Consider the following 18,616-nt stretch of genomic DNA (forward strand, 5'->3'; position numbering starts at 1 on the left):
CCTTGCTCACTGTTAGAGTTTCTATAATTCTTTTCATACATTGAGTCCACATCTTTTATCCTGCCCATATATGGCTTGTCTGTTTTCTTAAGGATTTCTTTTGTGGAGTAAAAGCTTTTCATTTTAATGACTTTAACCTAACATAATTTTGTTCATGGACCATTCTTGTGGTATTGTGTCTAAAAGTGTATCACCAAATGTAAACTCAGTCAGTCATGTTTTCACATATGTTACCTCCACATTTTGTAGTGTGATTTATAGATTAAGTCTGTGTTCAATTTCCAGTGAATTTTTAGAAGAGGTGTAAGTTCTCTGTTTGTAACCACATTATTAAAACATATTGTTCATTTACCAGAGCAACACATGTTTGAATAGGCAGTCCTTCCTTTATATAACTTGCTTGAAACTATTGGAACAAGTCTCTCTAGGGTTTTCAGTTCTGTTCCACTGATGTGCATGAGTAAAATGAGACATATTCTAAATTAAATAAATAAAATAAAAATATCCATTTTCAGCATATGCAGGCTATATTAATTAAAAAGATTTCATTATACCATTACCATATATGTTTATGTTGTATTTTGGTTTATCAAAGCCCATATTTTATCATTCCACCAATCTTCCTTCCCCTTCTTTTTCATGTCCTGCTTCCTATCCTCCTAGATCCCATACAAGAGAGAAAACACATTTGTTTAGAGATGACTAGCTATTTTTGCCTAGTGTGATCTCTAGTTCTGTGCATTCTGCTGTTAGCAATAAAATACCCACCTTTTAGCTTATTATTAATATAATCATTTGCTGTTTTCAGTTTAATTTGTTGCTGTTACTGTGTTTTTAGATTATTCCTTCCCTCAAATGTACTTCCTCATTTTTCTGATTTATTTTTCAATGTTATGCATATCCTATGTAATTGATTTCACTTTATTTATGTGTTTATTTATTTATTTATTTATTTATTTATTTATTTATTTATATTTTTGAGACAAGTTTGCTCTGTAGCTTTGGAGCCTGTCCTAGAACTTGCTATGTAGACCAGGCTGGCTTCAATTGTGTTCAAGTTCACCAACATATATTCTTTTATTTATTTAAAATCAGGGTAGTTTATGTAACTTTTGAGATTCTTTACCTTCACTCAACTTTTGTAATGTATATAAAAAGAAGCTCTTATATAGTTTTAGCCAACCATTATGAATATTTCAATGGTATATGAAATTTCAGGAAAATGATATTAAAACCACCCTCATCTCAACTACAAATTAATATATAAAATCCTCTTTATTCTTTAGAAAGTCATAAAAGCTATAACATTATCCAGTAATGTGAACCCATTAAATAGTCTTTGGAAAGAAGAACATGAAGAATTAAAAATACAAGTGTATTTCCACCTTTCTGCAGCTTCATTTGTGGAATGCAAAAATATCTTATTTTCTATTAAAACATTTCTATTATTGCAGACTCCATTTGCATTAATGAAGATTAGAAATTTTGTAAAAGAAAGAAATTACCTTTTGCTTTAGTATATGCTACAATATCTGTATGTATTATTATATATTAATGAGGTATCTTCATTGATTTGATTTAACTGACTTGTAATATTGAAATATCTCTTCATTTCATTATTTGCTCCTCTCTGTAAATCAACAACAAGAAAACAACTATGAAATCATTATGCTTGAATCTACATTATCACTTCCTACTAAGCTTAGAGAATCCCTTTCTGTAGCCATGTGTTGTTGTTGACTTACAGGTAAATTATTTCCCCTGAAGAATGAAACATTCTGATACAGACATAGACATCAGTCTTATTTATTTGTGCATGGGTCATTGGAAGCAATTATCCCTTACCTCAGCAGTGAGCTAGCTCCTCACTATGGCTTATTCAGGAATTTTTCATGCTTTGTTAACAGGCCATTAGCACTGTTACCAGTTCATTTGCCCTGACTTTGAAAAATACTTCTTCCACACTCACTATTGTTCAAAGGGCCTATAAACATAATGGGATAGCTAAGAAATGAGCTAACTTTAATCAGTAACTGAAGAGACAGTACTTATCAAGATGTTCTTATATATGAATAATATTAACACTCCCATAATAGTCTATATTAATATTATATACTAAAAGCCAAAGTTATAGTGAATTAAGAACTGTGCCAGCATTATAATTTGTGGATTGTCATTGGCCTTGTTATTAGTGCTCTCATCTTTTTCATAATTGAAAAAGTTAAGTTGAATCATCAGAAAATATATATTCATTACCTGTCATTGGTTTTCCATGTTGTCACAATTGTCTCTTATGTGATGAGCATATTTGCTGACTTCCATTCTCCTTCTCATCCTCTTCCTCTTCATTCAATTCCATTGCTGAATTGTGTCTTCCTTCTCCTATTGCTCCTTCTTATTTCTAGTACTCACTTTTTTCCTGCCTGAGGTAATTTTAAACTCCCAGGCTGGAAAACAGTCTCTTGAGTCCACTCCAGACAGCCAATAAAGATTCATGATAACAGGATAAGAGAGAGAATTCATGGACACAGACTTACTACTTTTTAATATTAATTAAAATTATTAATATTAAATATGCTAGCAAAATATATTTTGATAAATGATATACTAAAATTATTGAGTATCAATTTAAAAATAATTTAATCTCTTCACTGGGTTTAATCTCTTCACTGGAGCACAAGTAATCTCCAGGGGCAGCATCATGGGAGACAATGACATCCAATTGTTTCCCTTCTCCAACAGCACTAGACTGTTTTTAGCTAACTTAGGCTATCTCTTTCCTATATATTGCACCTCTATCAGTTTACATAACATAAAGTAGAGGAGGTCAGTATGGCATAGGTTGATCATAGACTCTCACAGTGTGTCTAAGTTAAAGACTCAGTACTTTCTTGTCTTCTTTCTACCAGCTTTCCTCACCCTGATATCTTTACCCCAGATTAGAGAAAATAAGGAAGTTTAATGTTCTCTTCTTTAGATCCTGTTTCCCACCCTGTTTAATAGAATGCAGTTATTCAATACTGAGATGCTTCTACATTAACTTATCTTACAGATGTCTCTCTAAACTACTCTCTTCAAAGAAAATGTGGTTGATAAAGACTTTTTTTTCTTTTTCTTTTTCTTTTTCTTTTTTTCTTTTTTTCTTTTTCTTTTTCTCTTTTCTTTTTCTTTTTGTTTTGTTTTGTTTTGTTGGTTTTTTGGGGGGTTTCTCTGTGGCTTTTGGAGGCTGTCCTGGAACTAGCTCTTGTAGACCAGGCTGGTCTCAAACTGTTCACAGAGTTCTGCCTGCCTCTGCCTCCCAAATGCTGGGATTAAAGGCATGTACCACCAATGCCCATCTTGATAAAGACTTTGGAAAAATAATGTTTCAGTTTATGTTTGGGTAAGAAAATTGTAGTATTTCAAAGTTCTTTAGTTTAAACTGCAAGTTCAGTGATGTCATACATTACTATAATCTAATCATTGACTATCTATTTTTATGTAAATTTCTTCCATACTTTGATAACTCAGTATTCTTCTGTTAGAGATAAAAATGTACTTATTGTCTTTTTAAAATCCAGAATATAGGGCTAATTTGTATAATCTACTATTGTATTATATGAGAAAATAATTAATAATTACCCATAAGTAGAAATGAATATTATGTTAATAGAAGCCAAAAATTGGGAAATGTACTACCAAATACTATTTGAATATAGTATTTGAAATTGCATCAATATCTTATTTTAAGAGTATAACATGAAGAATCTACTTAATGCAACTCTACCTATATACGTTAGCATGACTTTGTAAGCATTATCCTTGGGTGTTTAGCATATAAAATTATCTACCAAAATTCAGTCCTAATTTATATATAAAAATATAGTTAAATAGTTGACAGAGATAGTTAACTCTTGCAATATGCCACATAAAATAGTCTATTCTTTATAGTAATTATAACTACATTGTTTAGCTCAGGAACATGTTTATATTCCTGTATATAACTTTGTTTCTATGTTCCATTCCCTATCTGCACAGCACAGTGGATGACCTGATTATCTTCAGCAGTTTCTTCCAGCTTGACTACTCTTATCTGTGACTCTAATTATAAAACTAACTTTTCATGTTACCTCTGATACTATCAAATCTCTCACCAGTCAGGGGAAATTTGCATGAAAACATATTACCCATGTAAATGCTTCCAAATTATTGCAAAGAAAAAAATAGACCACTGAATCCTTATTGAGCTCATTAAAATAAAGATGCCATGCAAGTACAAAATATTATCATTTTGTCTGACAAATACCATTAGTTCATTATGAAGTATAGCATTCAATTATCTCCAACATGCAACAGAAGTGAGATGCTTTGTTAGGTGTTACTAAAGTGTTCTTTCTGAAATTACTTTTTAAATTTATCTAGCATTACAGTTTTTGTCATTAAAGAAACAATAGGCTTGACTTAATTTAGAAAAAAAGTGTAATTGTTTCCTTTCCAGATAAATCTATTGTAAGACATGAACAATATAGAGACTACTTGCTACATCTGTGGCTCTGCAAAAATTGTCATGACGCAAGCAGTGACAATGCCATGTTTTGCATAAAATATCACACTATTAAAAATAAACCACACAATGAAAAGTAAGAGTATGTGAATGTGTATTGTAAATACCAGTGGTTCCATTATTTCTAAGTTTAACACAAACAAGCCAGGTGGTTTTGGCACAGGCCTTTAATCCCAGAACTCAGGAGGTAGAGGCAGGTGGATTTAAGTGAGTTTGAGGCCACCCTAGTCTCCAAAATGAGTTTTAGAGGAGCCAGGAATTTTACACAGAGAAACCCTGTCTTGAAAAACCAAAACCAAATAATATAAATAGCTGAAAAAACAATGGAATCTAATAATTATAAGTAAAAACACATAGGGTAATGGTATTTATCTCAAGCATGAAAAGCTAGTTCAACTCTCAAAATGTCAGTATACTCTATCAAATCAAAGGTCTAGACAAAAATCACATGGCAAATTAATAGATGACTTGTAAACATTTAGCAAAATGAAACACCCATTGTAGATAAAAAAAATCATTAAAAAAGGAATACAGGTCCTCTTGCCATTAGTAAGAACATCATTCAAATACATGCAGCTAACGGTCCACTAGATAAGGAGAAGTTCTAAACATTTTCACTTACCCAGATATATATATATATATATATATATATATATATATATATATATATATTGTTCTTCTTGCCACTGCCTTTTAGTACCACCGGATAAGTCCCAGCTCATTCAGTGAAACAAAAAAACGACTAAGAGGAATGCATCCTTTCTGCATAGGAAGTGGCCAACTATAAAGAAATAAAAAAATCCCTTTTCACCTTAATCTACTAAGTAATCATAGTTGTAGAATAAAAGGAATATATAAAAAATCCCAATAACTTTCCTATAGATAAAAAATGAACACATGGTATTTTAAGTTATAAACAAAAACTCCAACTACTATAAAATCCAAAAGTGATAAACTAGATGGATAAAACCTTAATGGAATTCATACAAGACACCTAAGAGGAAATTAAAAAGCAATGAATGAAAAAATATTAAATTAATGATCATTCTCCATTTATGGATATAAAAACTCTGTATATTCAAAATATTAGATTCATCAAGTGAAATTGTAGATTCAGCACAATAGTAATCAAAATATTATTAAATTTTGTGGATATCAACAAACCAATTTACCATAAATTTAAGAGTGGTTAAAAAAACACAGGAAACCAATATGTTATTTTAAAAGCAAGAAAAAAGTGGGAGAAGGTTATGCTTGATTTAATATTTATTATAAAGCTACTATAAGATCAGAACTTTTTTATAAAATAAAGACTTATAGATCAACTGATCAAAACAAGAAACTATAAATAAACATGTGTCAATAATCATGTGGTTTTAATCAATAATCGCCTTATATATGCAAAATAATGCATCTAGACACCTAAGTTCTTCCAGAAATTAACTCAAAAACAAATTTCAAAGCCTCCATATGCATGTCAACTTATGAAATTCATAAAACCTTTGTCTCAGTGTACATAGGGGGTATTTGGAGCGTATTTGAACTTCCTTCCCTATTGTTTTAATAAAATATTCTGGAAAAAGCAACTTCAGGAGTAAAAGGACATATTCTGGCTCACAGGCCACGGTGCAGAAATCAAGAGAGCAGTAGCTTGAAGTAGGTTATTGGATCACATTCATAAGCAAGAAGCAAACTGGTAAATGAATATACACAACTGTTTCCTTTCCTTTCTTCATTTATACAGTTAAGGGTCTGGGATGCTGCCACCCATAGTAACTCAAGAAAAAGCCTTTCCATTTCTTTTGAGCCTGATCCATATGTGTAAAGTTTTTCCACAGTTCCACGAGTTGCTAGATCTTGAAGTCCTTGACAGTTCAGTACCATGTCAAAACAAAGGGCTTTCTCAGCCTACACCTGACACTTTTCATTTCTTCAACTAGGTGTATAGTCTCTGAACATCACAGATCCTCCTGTCTCTATATCCTATCTCCGCAATGTGGTTACAGAGTTTATGACACCACTTGATTCTTACACAGGTGCTGGGTGTGTGAACTCAAGTCCCAAAGCTTATGCAGTAAGCTCTTTTATCCAACAAATCATCTCCTTGTCTCCAGTATTCCTTACTTTGAAGTAGGGTATAATGAAATAAGATCAATACAAGTAAATGGACAGAGCTGAACCCTAATCTCATAACTGCTGTCTTCATAAAATAAAACCAATTTGTATGGAGAGAGAGAAAGAGAAAATGAGAGATAGAATGAGAGAGGGAGAACATGAATGAAGAGAAAAATATTGGTGTAATGTATCCAGAACTTCGAAAGAATAAATTTCTATGGCTTCAAGCTATTTAACTCATAATACTTTGTTATGGCATCCCTAAAAAATGAAGACAATAAGTGAAGCTAAATTGCTTCTATAGACATTATGATTGACTTGCCATTCATGTTGATGCCTTAGGCAAATGAACTAAAAGTTCTGTCACTGTGTTTGAGGGTGACAAAAGAAGATACTGTTGGCAGCATAATGAATTACAAAAAAGTAAACTTTTTGCTTAGATGGATCAAGAGTAAACTCTCTCTCTCTTTCTCTCTCTCTGTCTGTCTCTGTCTCTCTCTCATGTGTGTGTATCCCTTTTCCCTCCATCCTCTCTTTCTCCTAATAATTACTTTAATTAGATTATAATACTAAGTTTTACATAGTTTAATTTAACACATTCTTAATTTTTGTTGACTCTCTCTTCCATGTAATCTCCCTCATGCCCTTTTCTCTTCCCATTTTAATTTTCTATCCTGAAAGGTCTATTCTTTCTTTTTACATCCCATTTAGATAGGAACAGAACAGATGATGAACTAGTGATTTACAAGATCCTTTGACTGCCTGAGCTCATTATTAATGACTAGTTCTTAGTTACCGAGATACCTTTACTTCACAGTAAAATACTCAAAGGTGAGCTTCTCATAAGCACACAGTTCACATTAATTTCCCAAAATGCCATATGCTCAGTTGATTTGGTCTGCAATCTGGAACTAAGGCTGTAATGGTCCCTGCTGAGTAAAACATCAATAAGAACAGACATTTGTTGGTGCAAAACTGAAGAATTCTTGTACATGGCACTCAGAGATTTAGTCTGAAATAACAGTGAGTTTGTTTTAGCATATAAAAAATCTTGGCAACTCTTGTGTGTTTTAAAAAATCATTTCTTGGCTTTGTGATTGTGTTATCTTCCAGAAGATGCCAAGTAACTTTTTTGTAACACAAGGGATCAAACCCAGCTTATAAAACGGGGAAAATGGTATACATTATAGACAGGCCACTATGAGATTTTTTATGTTTTGAGTGGTTGTTACATTATAGATTATGTCCTATTTTGAGTGAAAGTGGTCCACACAGTTACATATATTTGAATAACTGGTTCCCAGTTGATGGAACTGCTTGTGAAGGATTAGGAGTTGTGACCTTGCTAGAAGAGGTATTTCACTATTGCTTTGAGGTTACATAGTCTACACCATTCCTAGTTAGACATCTACCTCTCAGATTGTGGATCAAAATGTAAACTCTCAGCTATTGTTCCAATGTCATACCTGATGTCATGCTCGGCATCGTGATGGTCTTGGGCTCTAACTCCTGAAATTGCAATGTGACAGTAATTTGTTCTTCCACAAGTTGCCTTTGTCATGGTGTATTATCATAGCAATAGAAAAATAGCCAGGATAGATAAGAACTCCTTCTTGCCTGAAGAATAATACTCACCAAATACTGAAATGTAGACAAACACAGTGTATTTGAGCATAATTCCTTTTGAAAATATTATTGTGGCTTTTCATCTAGGGGTGGAACCCCACAAAATTTCCCTTCTTCCATCTTAACCTATGCATTGGTGATGATATTGCTTCAGTTTTATTTATGCAAACATTTCTAGGAGAAATTGTTTAATGAAAACCTTCCTAGTATTCTGGATCTTGTCTTTTCTATATAACCTTTCTAACACCCTTTCTATTATGTTCCTTGAGCCATGTATGGATGCAGGAATTTTGATGTAGATGTGTCCTTTGGGATTCAGTTCTACACAATTTGTTGATATCCACATTATGTTCAATTGTGGATCTCTGTGACTGTCTATTTATATATACAGTTGCATGCATGCTCACACACTAGTATTAACAGATACAATCAAAGAAATTGAGACACATGAGTAACATGAGTGAGTATATATAGGAAACTATGGACATAGGAAAGGAAGGGAAAAGTTACATAATGATTTTAAAAAAATAGAAGTAAATAAAATTACTGTAGCTCTTAAGACCACATGAAAGCATAACTATGCACTAAAAGTCAGTAAATATGCATATCATATGTATGCATTGGCCTCCTTATGTCATAAAGACCTGTTCCATGGACAACTGGTATTCATGGTATACACCTTGTCAAAGTTCTACAGAGTTGAAAAGAATTTCATAAAATCACACTTAAAGTGAATTTTGCAGCAGCTACATTTTATGTGATACAGACCATATGTGAAAGTTTGTAAGCTGTTTATTTCTCTCACTTCCCCTCCATTTTTACTTTTCATCTCCTCCCAGGATATAGTGTCTTTCACTGGAAACTCTTTTTTTCTTTCTAGGATTCACAAATGGATGAGAGGTGATGAATTGTAGATTTTCCCTGTATTTTTGTCTTTAACTCAGCCTCCAATCAGCAAAGGAGTCGGGGCTCACAGAATTAAAACATCTTTCTCTAACCTATAGATGCAGCTTTATAGTCAGACTCTTAGAGAGAACTAGAATTCAGAGCCTCACTGGTAAACACTGTGGAAACCAATGCTATCAGCTTTCATAAAAAAAATCTGCATCAAACTGCTTCAGCAAAATTTGCTTCAGCATATATATAACTGTCAGATATTGCAAGACAGCAGCAGAGTCAGATGGGTGAGAAATCAGAGATGATGTGGTAAAGTTAAAAACAGCATAGGACAAGTTGCAGGATTAAACCCTAGACAGCACAGAGACAAGGGCTGGGAAATAAAGAGGGGCATATACATTTCAACCCTGATGTGAAAACTCAAAAGCCTAGATGTAAGAACACAGTATGGATCCTTGAAAGACAATATTCAATACAGTAATGACATTTAACCTAGAATTCCCTCTAGTAAAGAAGATGGGAAAGATATGACTGTATCTTTCATTTGCATCATGCCATAAGGCACCAGCAGAATTTTTATTTGGTAATTTAGATTCTGTGGCCAATCATTCCTTGAGATAATTAAGATAAATAGTTTTGTCCTTATTTCCAATACAATATCAAAGTCTACAAAGGGAACATCATTAGCTAGAATGCCCTGAAATGTGTCCATCGTTAACTCAGCAATTTTTAAAATACTCACATCTCTCCAGATTCTATTATAGTACAATTTTGAAACTACTTGCAAATAGGTCTTTAATCTATGTTAATTCACAAATTAATAGGGCTAAAATCTTGCTCAGTATATATATATATATATATAATATATATATATATATATAATCTTGAAAGCTATAGAAATACTACCTTTACCATAAATTTATTTTTCTTTAATTATGCTAAAATAACTCATTCATGCGTAAACACATGAATTATACATATCAAAATATACCAATAATATATTTATGTATGATAAATATATGTCATAGGTATAAAATATAATGAATATATATTCACACTTGTTCATACATATTCATTTATATGGTTTATGTTTACATCAAAATTTAGAACATCAGAAGTTCAGAAGATTCCTTTTTGTCCCTTTTCAGTATCTATAGCCAGTATTATCTTAGATAAAAGTTTCTTTCTTCTGTCTCCATCACTTGACTTCTACTCAGTTAAAAGGAAAGTGCCTTTTAGCAAACTTGGAATGTAAAAAGAATAAGGTAATTACTGGACATAAGCCTTCCCAAATCATCAGTATGGTGCCTTAACACATCCATATTTTTAGTGTACTCAGTTGTCAGTATTTAAAAGCTATTCTATGGTGTGTTTGTCTGTTTATCAATAGTAGATATTGGTTCAGAAAGGGTGGAAATATTAAAACTTTGAAATTAAGATGATTTTCTATCAATATTCATGTGAGAAGAGAAAAGCTGATCAAATTGAGAAGAAAGGATAGAAAATTTAAGAATTGAAAATTAAAATAAATGAGGACATAGGTGAAATTACTAAATGACATAAAGCAGTATACAAAATATAAATGACTTTGTAGAAGCATGATAATCAAAAAACATTCAAAGAACTCATGAATTCTGTTGAGGCTGAAACACCTTGAGGAAAACATTAAAATCATGGAGGAATACTTAGTGAAATTATTGAGAGCTCCAAGATTCAGCCACGGGTGTTTGCAAGCACATTATAGAAATAAAAATGAAATATTGATATTAGACACTTCTATTTAAGTCTACCCAGAAGTTACAACCAAAGAGAAGACTAGTTGCTACCCTAACCTTCTGGTCAGCTGAATGACGGGAATGTCACTGAACCAGCTGCTTCTCAAACATAAATCTGAAGAAGATAAAATAAAGTTATACCAGCAAAGTACAGTCGTTGCTATTTTCTGGTTCAATATTCGATATCCAGTATCCCTCTTCTATTTACCAAGTAACTTGATGATGCCTAGGGTTTCAACGGAGCCCAAGAGACAAAAACACATTATTATCAGTAGTTAGAATACTACTGACCTCATTGGTAAAAATAGGGCTGTAATGTTTGAATTCATCCCAAAGGCAGCGTTCTTTACATTATGACCTTCACAAAATGTATCCACCATTGTCTTAAAATTAGTAACATATTTTAGTTAACAAAATTCATGGATTTGAATATTACATATATCTAAGTTTACAGTGCTTAGAAGTTCCTGTTGTAAAGGATGCATAAGAGCACAGAGAAGAGAGGATGCATGAAAGGACTGTGAGCTATGACCATCTCACTTCTTGGACTTTCAGTTACAAGTCTTAAATCCCTCAGTAAGTTTGATACTCTTGAGTGTTTGAGATTCCCAGTTATTCCATAAAATAAATCATGCTAGCCAGATCTTTCCATTTCTTAATCTGAGATATTTTCTATGCTTTTATTTTGGGTGTCCTTATTTTTACCTAATCCTTTGGATATGTCAGTAAGTTATTAACCTATTTCTTTGCAAAATACTTTTCAAAACCAGTCCATAATTTTCCCTATGTGTGTTATCATCAGATTTTGAACTGAGATTATGTTGGACTTCTAGAAAAGTTACAGTCCGTGTCCTCTATATTGGAAAGAACTTAGAAGTATATGATATTATTGTTTTCTCAAAAGTTTGGAAGAAATAATCATGGAAGTAATTTGGATTTCATGAGAACTTTATGAAGGTTTAATTATAGACTTAACTTCTTTAACAGATAATAGACCATCCAGAGTCTCTCTTTCCTGACATGTTTGATGTTACCTTTTTAAAAGCAATTTGTCCATTATATGTAATTTGTCAACATTTTTAGGACTAAAGTTGATTGTTGTGCTATGTCATTATGTTTTCAATGTCAGGAAAATCTGCAGCCATGGTCAGTCTTTGAAAACATAGTACATGATTTATTTCTTGGCATTTGTTCTTGAATATTGCTTATTTTGCTAGGTTTTGATTAGTTTTAATTTTTCAATTCTCTGTCATTTTTAGGTTAATATTTGTGTGGTATATATTTTGGTTTTAAACTTTCAACATACCTATATTTAATGTAAAATCCTACTAACCAGGATATAAATCTTATATTCATCTAAATATTATCATTGCTTTATACTTAAATTTGTAAGGATACTACCATCAAGTAAATATTATGCAACTATAATGAAATGGGGCTTACAGTTTTACTATAGGAATTATTTTTTTATTATTTTCCTCTACTCTTGACTGGTTAACTTTAGACTGTTCTTATTTATTGTGTAGCAAGGGTTAGGAGTTACAAGTGGAGTTACAGGATAATTTCAAGAGTTGGTTCCCTCCTTGTACTATATGAGTCTTGGGAATCCATCTCAGGTTGACAAACTTGGTTCTAAACACCTTTGCAGTCCAATCATGTTCCAGGTTAAAATGCTTTTGAATAATCATGTTTTTGTAATTATTTTTTTATTAGTTCAAATTAGGAACATGCTTGCTTCACATGTCAATCCATCCTCCCTCTCCCTCCCGCTCCCCAATCCCCCACCTGACGCCCACCCCATCCACCCTCTTCACCCCAGGCAGGGTAGGGGACTTGACAGGGGCTCCCCAAAGTCCACCACACAATTCTAGGCCCTCCCCCATGTGTCCAGGCCGAGAGTGCATCCCTTCACATGGGATAGGCTCTCAAAATCCCCTCTTACATCAGGGAAAAATACTAAAGCACTACCAGGGGCTCCCTAGAGTGCAGAGGCCTCCTCATTGACATCCATGTTCAGGGGTCTGGATCAGTCCCGTGCTGGCCTCCCCAACAGCAGTCTGGGGTACATCTGCTCTCACTTCTTCAGGCCAGCTGTTTCTCTGGGTTTCACCAGCCTGGTGCTGACCCCTTTGATCTTCATTCCTCTCTCTCTGCAACTAGGTTCCATAGTTCAGTTCAGTGTATATCTGTGGATGTCTGCCTCTGCTTCCATCAGCCACTGGCTGAGGGCTCTTGGATGGCATAAAAAGTAGTCATCAGTCTCATTATAGGGGAAGGGCATTCTGGTTATCCTCTCCAACATTGTCTAGATTGTCAGTTAGTGTCATCCTTGTAGATCTCTGGAAATCTCCCCAGTGCCAGATCTCTGCTTGGACCTATAATGGCTCCCTCTGATATGGTATCTTTCATCTGGCTCTCCTTTATTCTTCCCCCAACTCAACATTTCTGCTCCTCCATTTCCTCCTGTCCCCTCCTCTTCTCCTCCTTTCATTCTGGCAGCTCCTTCTCCCCTACCCTCATGCGCCTAATTAGCTCATGAGATCCTTCCCCTTCCCATTCTTTGGGGTCCATGAATTTTTCCCTTAGAGTCCTTCTTGTTTCCTCATTTCTTTGGTGAAGAGGACTGTAGGCTGGTAATCTTTTGCTCTATGTCTAAAATTCATAGATGAGTGAGTACATACCATGTTTGTCTTTTTGTGACTGGGTTATCTCACTCAGGATGGTTTCTTCTAGGTCCATCATTTGCCTGTGAAATTCAAGATTCCATTGCTTTTTTCTCTGCTGAGTAGTACTCCATTGTATAAATGTACCACATTATCTGTAGCCATTCTTCAGTTGAGGACCATCTAGGTTGCTTCCTGGTTCTGGCTATTACAAACAATGCTGCTATGAACATGGTTGAACATATGTCCTTGTATGAACGTGCATTATTTGGGTATATACCCAAGAGAGGAATTGTTGGATCTTGAGGTAGACTGGTTCACATTTTCCTGAACAACAGCCATACTGATTACAAGTTTGCACTCCCACCAGCAATGGAGGAGTGTTCCTTTTTCTCCACATCCTCTCCAGCATAGATTGCCATTGGTGTTTTAGATTTTAGCTATTCTGGCCAGTGTAAGATGGTATCTCAGAGTTGTTTTGAGTCGCATTTCTCTGATGGCCAAGGATTTTGAGGACTTTCTTAAGTGTCTTCCAGCCATTTCAGATTCCTCTGTTGAGAATTCTCTATTTAGTTCTGCACCCCACTTTTTAATTTCATTGTTTGGTGTTTTGGTGGCTAGCTTCTTGAGGTCATTTTATATTTTGGAGATCAGCCCTCTGTCAGATGTGGGGTTTGTGAAGATCTTCTCCCATTCTGTGGGCTGTCATTTGTCTTACTGGCTGTGTCCTTTGCCTTGCAGAAGCTTCTCAGGTTCCAGAGGACCCATTTATTAATTGCAGATCTCAATGTCTGTGCTACTGATGTAATGCTTAAGAAGAAGTCTCCTATGCCAATTCATTCAAGGTCATCTCCCACTTTCTCTTCTAGAAGATTCAGGGTGCATGGATTTATGTTGAGATCTTTGATCTATTTGGACTTAAGTTTTCTGCATGGTGACAGATATGGAACTATCTGCCATCATCTGCATGTCTGAATCCAGATGTGCCAGCACCATTTGTTGAAGATTATATCTTATATCTTATTTCCATTGTATAGATTTAGCATCTTTGTCAAAAATAAGGTGTTTGTAGGTGTGTGGGATAATATCAGGGTTTTCGATTCAATTGGTCTATCTTTCTATTTTATGCGAATACCAAGCTGTTTTCAGAACTATGTCTCTATAATAGAGCTTGAAGTTATAGAAGGTGATGCCTCCAGAAGTAAGAGTTGTTTTGGCTCTCCTGGGTTTTTTGTTTTTCCATATAAAGTTGAGTATTTTTCTTTCAAGTTTTCTGAAGAAATGTGTTGGGATTTTGATTGGGATTGCTTTGAATCTGTAGTTTACTTTTGGCAAGATTGCCACTTTTACTATGTTGATCCTACCTATCCAAGAGCATGGGAGATCTTTCCATTTTCTGGTATTTTCTTTACTTTCTTTCTTTAAAGACTCAATGTTCTTAATGTACAGATCTTTCACTTTTTTGGTTAGTGTTACCCTAAGATATTTTATGTTGCTTATGGATATTGTGAAAGGTGATGTTTCTCTGATTTCTTTCTCATTGTATATATCATCTTTATATAGTAGGGCTACTGATTTTGGGGGGGGGTATTTTTGCATCCTGCTAATTTGCTGAAGGTGTTCATCAGCTTTAAGGGTTTCCTAATAGGGTTTTTCGGGTCACTTATGTAGACTATCATATCATCTGCAAATAGTGAAAATTTGACTTCTTCCTTTCCAATTTATATCCCTTTGATCTCCTTTTCTTGTCTTATTGCTCTAGCTAGAACTTCAAGTACAATATTGAAGAGATACAGAGAGATGGAAGCCTTATCTTGTTCCTTATTTTAGAGGAATCACTTTGAGTTTCTCTCCATTTAGTTTGATGTTGGCTGTTGGTTTGGTCTATATTTTTTTTATCATGTTTAGATATGTTCTTGTTATTCCTGTTCTCTCCAAGATCTTTATCATGAAGGGATGTTGAATTTTGTCAAAGGCTTTTTCAGGATCTAGTGAGATGATCATGTGGTTTTTCTTTTTCAGTTTGTTTATATGGTGGATTACATTGATGGATTTTCATATGTTGAACCATCCTTGCTTCCTTGGAATGAAGCCTACTTGATCATAGCAGCTGATTTTTCTCATGTGTTCATGGAATCGATTAGCTAATATTTTGTTGAGTATTTTTGCATTGATGTTCATGAGGGATATTGGTCCATAGTTCTCTTTCCTAATTGTATCTTTCTGTGGCTTGGGTATCAAAGTGATTCTAGCCTCATAAAAAGAGTTTGGCAATGTCCCTTCTGCTTCTGTTGTGTGGAACAATTTGAGGAGTTCTGGTATTAGCTCTTGTTTGAATTTCTGATAGTATTCTGCAGTGAATGCATCTGTACCTGGGCTTTTTTTGTTGTTAGAAGGCTTTTGATGACTGCTTCTGTTTTATTAGGAGCTATCGGTCAATTTAATCTGCTTATCTGTTCTTGGTTTAATTTTGGTAAGTGATATCTATCCAGAAAATTGTCCATTTCCTTTAGATTTTTGAATTTTGTGGAGTACAGGTTTTCAAAGTCTAACCTGATGATTCTCTGGATTTCCTCAGTGTCCGTTGTTATGTCCCCCTTTTCATTTCTGATTTTGTTAATTACCATGCTCTTTCTCTCTGCCTTTTGGTTAGGTTGTATAGAAGTTTGTCTATCTTGTTGATCTTCCCAAAGAACCAACTCTTTGTTTCATTGATTCTTTGTAATATTTTCCTAGTTTCTACTTTGTTAATTTCAGCCCTCAGATTGATTATTACTCCTCCGTGGTGAGTTTGCTTCTTTTTTGTTCTAAAGCTTTCAGTTGTTCTGTCAATTCTCTAGTGTGACTATTCTCCAGTTTCTTCATGTGTTCACTTAGTATTATGAACTTTCCTCTTAGCATTACGTTCAGTGTGTCCCATAAGTTTGGGTATATTGTATCTATATTCTCATTAAATTCTAGGAAGTCTTTAATTTCTTTTTTTTATTTCTTCCTCGACCCAGGAATGGTACAATTCAGTGTTATTCAATTTCCATGAGTTTGTAGGTTTGAGGCAATTTGTATTGATGTTGAATTCTACTCTTAAATCATGGTTGTCTGATAAGATATAGGGGGTTATTTCAATTTTTTGTATCGGTGGAGGTTTGCTATGTTGCCAAGCATGTGGTCAATTTTAGAGAAGGTTCCATGTGGCACTGAAAAGAAGGTAAATTCTTTTGTATTTAGATGGAATGCTCTATAGATGTCTGTTAATCCCAATTGGTTCATAACTTCTGTTAGATCATTTGTTTCTTTGTTAAATTTCTGTAATGTGGTCCTGTCCTAGTGGTGAATGAGGGGTGTTGAAGTCTCCTACTATAAGTGTGTGTGGTGTTATGTGTGGTTTGAGCTTTAGTAATGTTTCTTTTACAAATGTGGGTGCCTTCATATTTGGGGCAGAGATATTTAGGCTAGTGACTTCATCTTGTTGGACTTTTCCTGTGGTGAATATGAAATGCCCTTCTTCATATCTTTTGTTTAATTTTAGTTTGAAGTCTAATTTGTTCGATATTAAGATTGCTACACCAGCTTGTTTCTTGGGACCATTGAATTGGGAAATCTTTTCCCAACCCTTTACTCTGAGGTAATGCCTGTATATGTAGTTGAGGTGTTTTTCTTGTATACAGCAGAAGGATGGATTCTGTATTCATATCTATTCTGTTAGCCTGTATCATTTTATAGGCAGATTAAGATCATTGACATTGAGGGATATTAATGTCCATTGATTGTTGGTTCTTGTTTGTTTTGAATTTATTGGTGGTGTCATTGTGAGTGGATTTTGCCCTCCTGTTTCTTTTCGTGCTTGGTAAAATTGGATTATCTATTGCCTATGTTTTTGTGAGTGTAGTTATCTTCGTTGGGTTGGAGTTTTCCTTCCAGAACTCTCTGTAGTGCTGGATTTGAGCACATGTATTGTTTAAATCTCATTTTGTCATGGAATAACTTATTTTCCCCATCTATAGTGCTTGAAAGCTTTGCTGAGTACAGTATTCTAGGTTGACATACATGTTCTGTTTGTGTTTGTAGGATATCTATCCAGGACCTTCTGGCTTTCAAATTTTCCATTGAGAAGTGTGAGTGATTCTAATAGGTCTTCCTTTATATGTTACTTGACCTTTTTCCTTTGCTGCTCTTAATATTTTTTTCTTTATTCTGCAAGTTTGGTGTTTTGATTCTTATTTGGTGAGAGGACTTCTTTTTGTGGTCCAGTCCATTTGGAGTTCTGTAACCTTCTTGTACTTTCATACAGAAGGCATATCCTTCTGTAGGTTGGGGAAGTTTTCTCCTATGATTCTGTTTAATATGTTTTCTGTACCTTTGAGCTGTATTTCTTAACCTTCTTCTATACCTATTATTCTTAGGTTAGGCCTTTTCACGGTGTCCCATATTTCTTGGATATTTTGTGTTAGGGATTTGTTGGTCTTGAGATTTTCTTTGGTCAATGACCTTATATCCTCTAGTGAGTCTTCAACAACTGAGATTCTCTCTTCCATGTCTTGTAGTCTATTGGTTATACTCACATCCTTAGATCCTCATCGTTTATCCACTCTTTCTGTATCCAGCATCCCCTCATTCTTTGTTTTCTTTATTGTTTCTATTTCTGCTTTCTTGCCTTGAATTGTTTCCAGTGCTTCCTTAACTTGTTTGGTTTTTTCCTTTATATTCTTTAAGAGAATTACTTATTTCTTGAATTTTTGTTTGTTTGTTCTTCTATTTCTTTAAGGGATTTTCTTGTTTCCTCATTAAGGGTCTCGAACATCTTCATGAAGTAGAGTATTAGGTATGTCTCTTCTTCTTCCTCTGTGTTGTGCTTTTCAGATCTTGCTGGTGTGGAGTCCTTAGATTCTGGTGGTATCATATTGGTCTTTCTGATGAATGTGTTCTCATTCTGACTTCTTCCCATCTCATCTTCCAGTGGGTGCAGGTGGGGGTCTCTATCTTCTCTTGTCACCTGGTGG

General features: G+C 34.3%; 1 long non-coding RNA gene across 1 annotated transcript in view; it reads right to left on the minus strand.

Annotated features, from left to right (window-relative positions):
• LOC118237971 overlaps positions 1 to 3,108 on the minus strand; it is a 31,607-nt gene extending 28,499 nt beyond the window's left edge. The window contains exon 1 of the long non-coding RNA XR_004770848.1: positions 1,506 to 3,108. This is a non-coding gene — a long non-coding RNA (uncharacterized LOC118237971). The remainder of the gene's footprint in view (positions 1 to 1,505) is intronic.
• Between the last annotated feature and the right edge of the window lie 15,508 nt (positions 3,109 to 18,616).

This window comes from Cricetulus griseus, chromosome 7, assembly GCF_003668045.3.
Source record: "Cricetulus griseus strain 17A/GY chromosome 7, alternate assembly CriGri-PICRH-1.0, whole genome shotgun sequence".
In the NCBI taxonomy this organism is placed as follows: domain Eukaryota; kingdom Metazoa; phylum Chordata; class Mammalia; order Rodentia; family Cricetidae; genus Cricetulus; species Cricetulus griseus.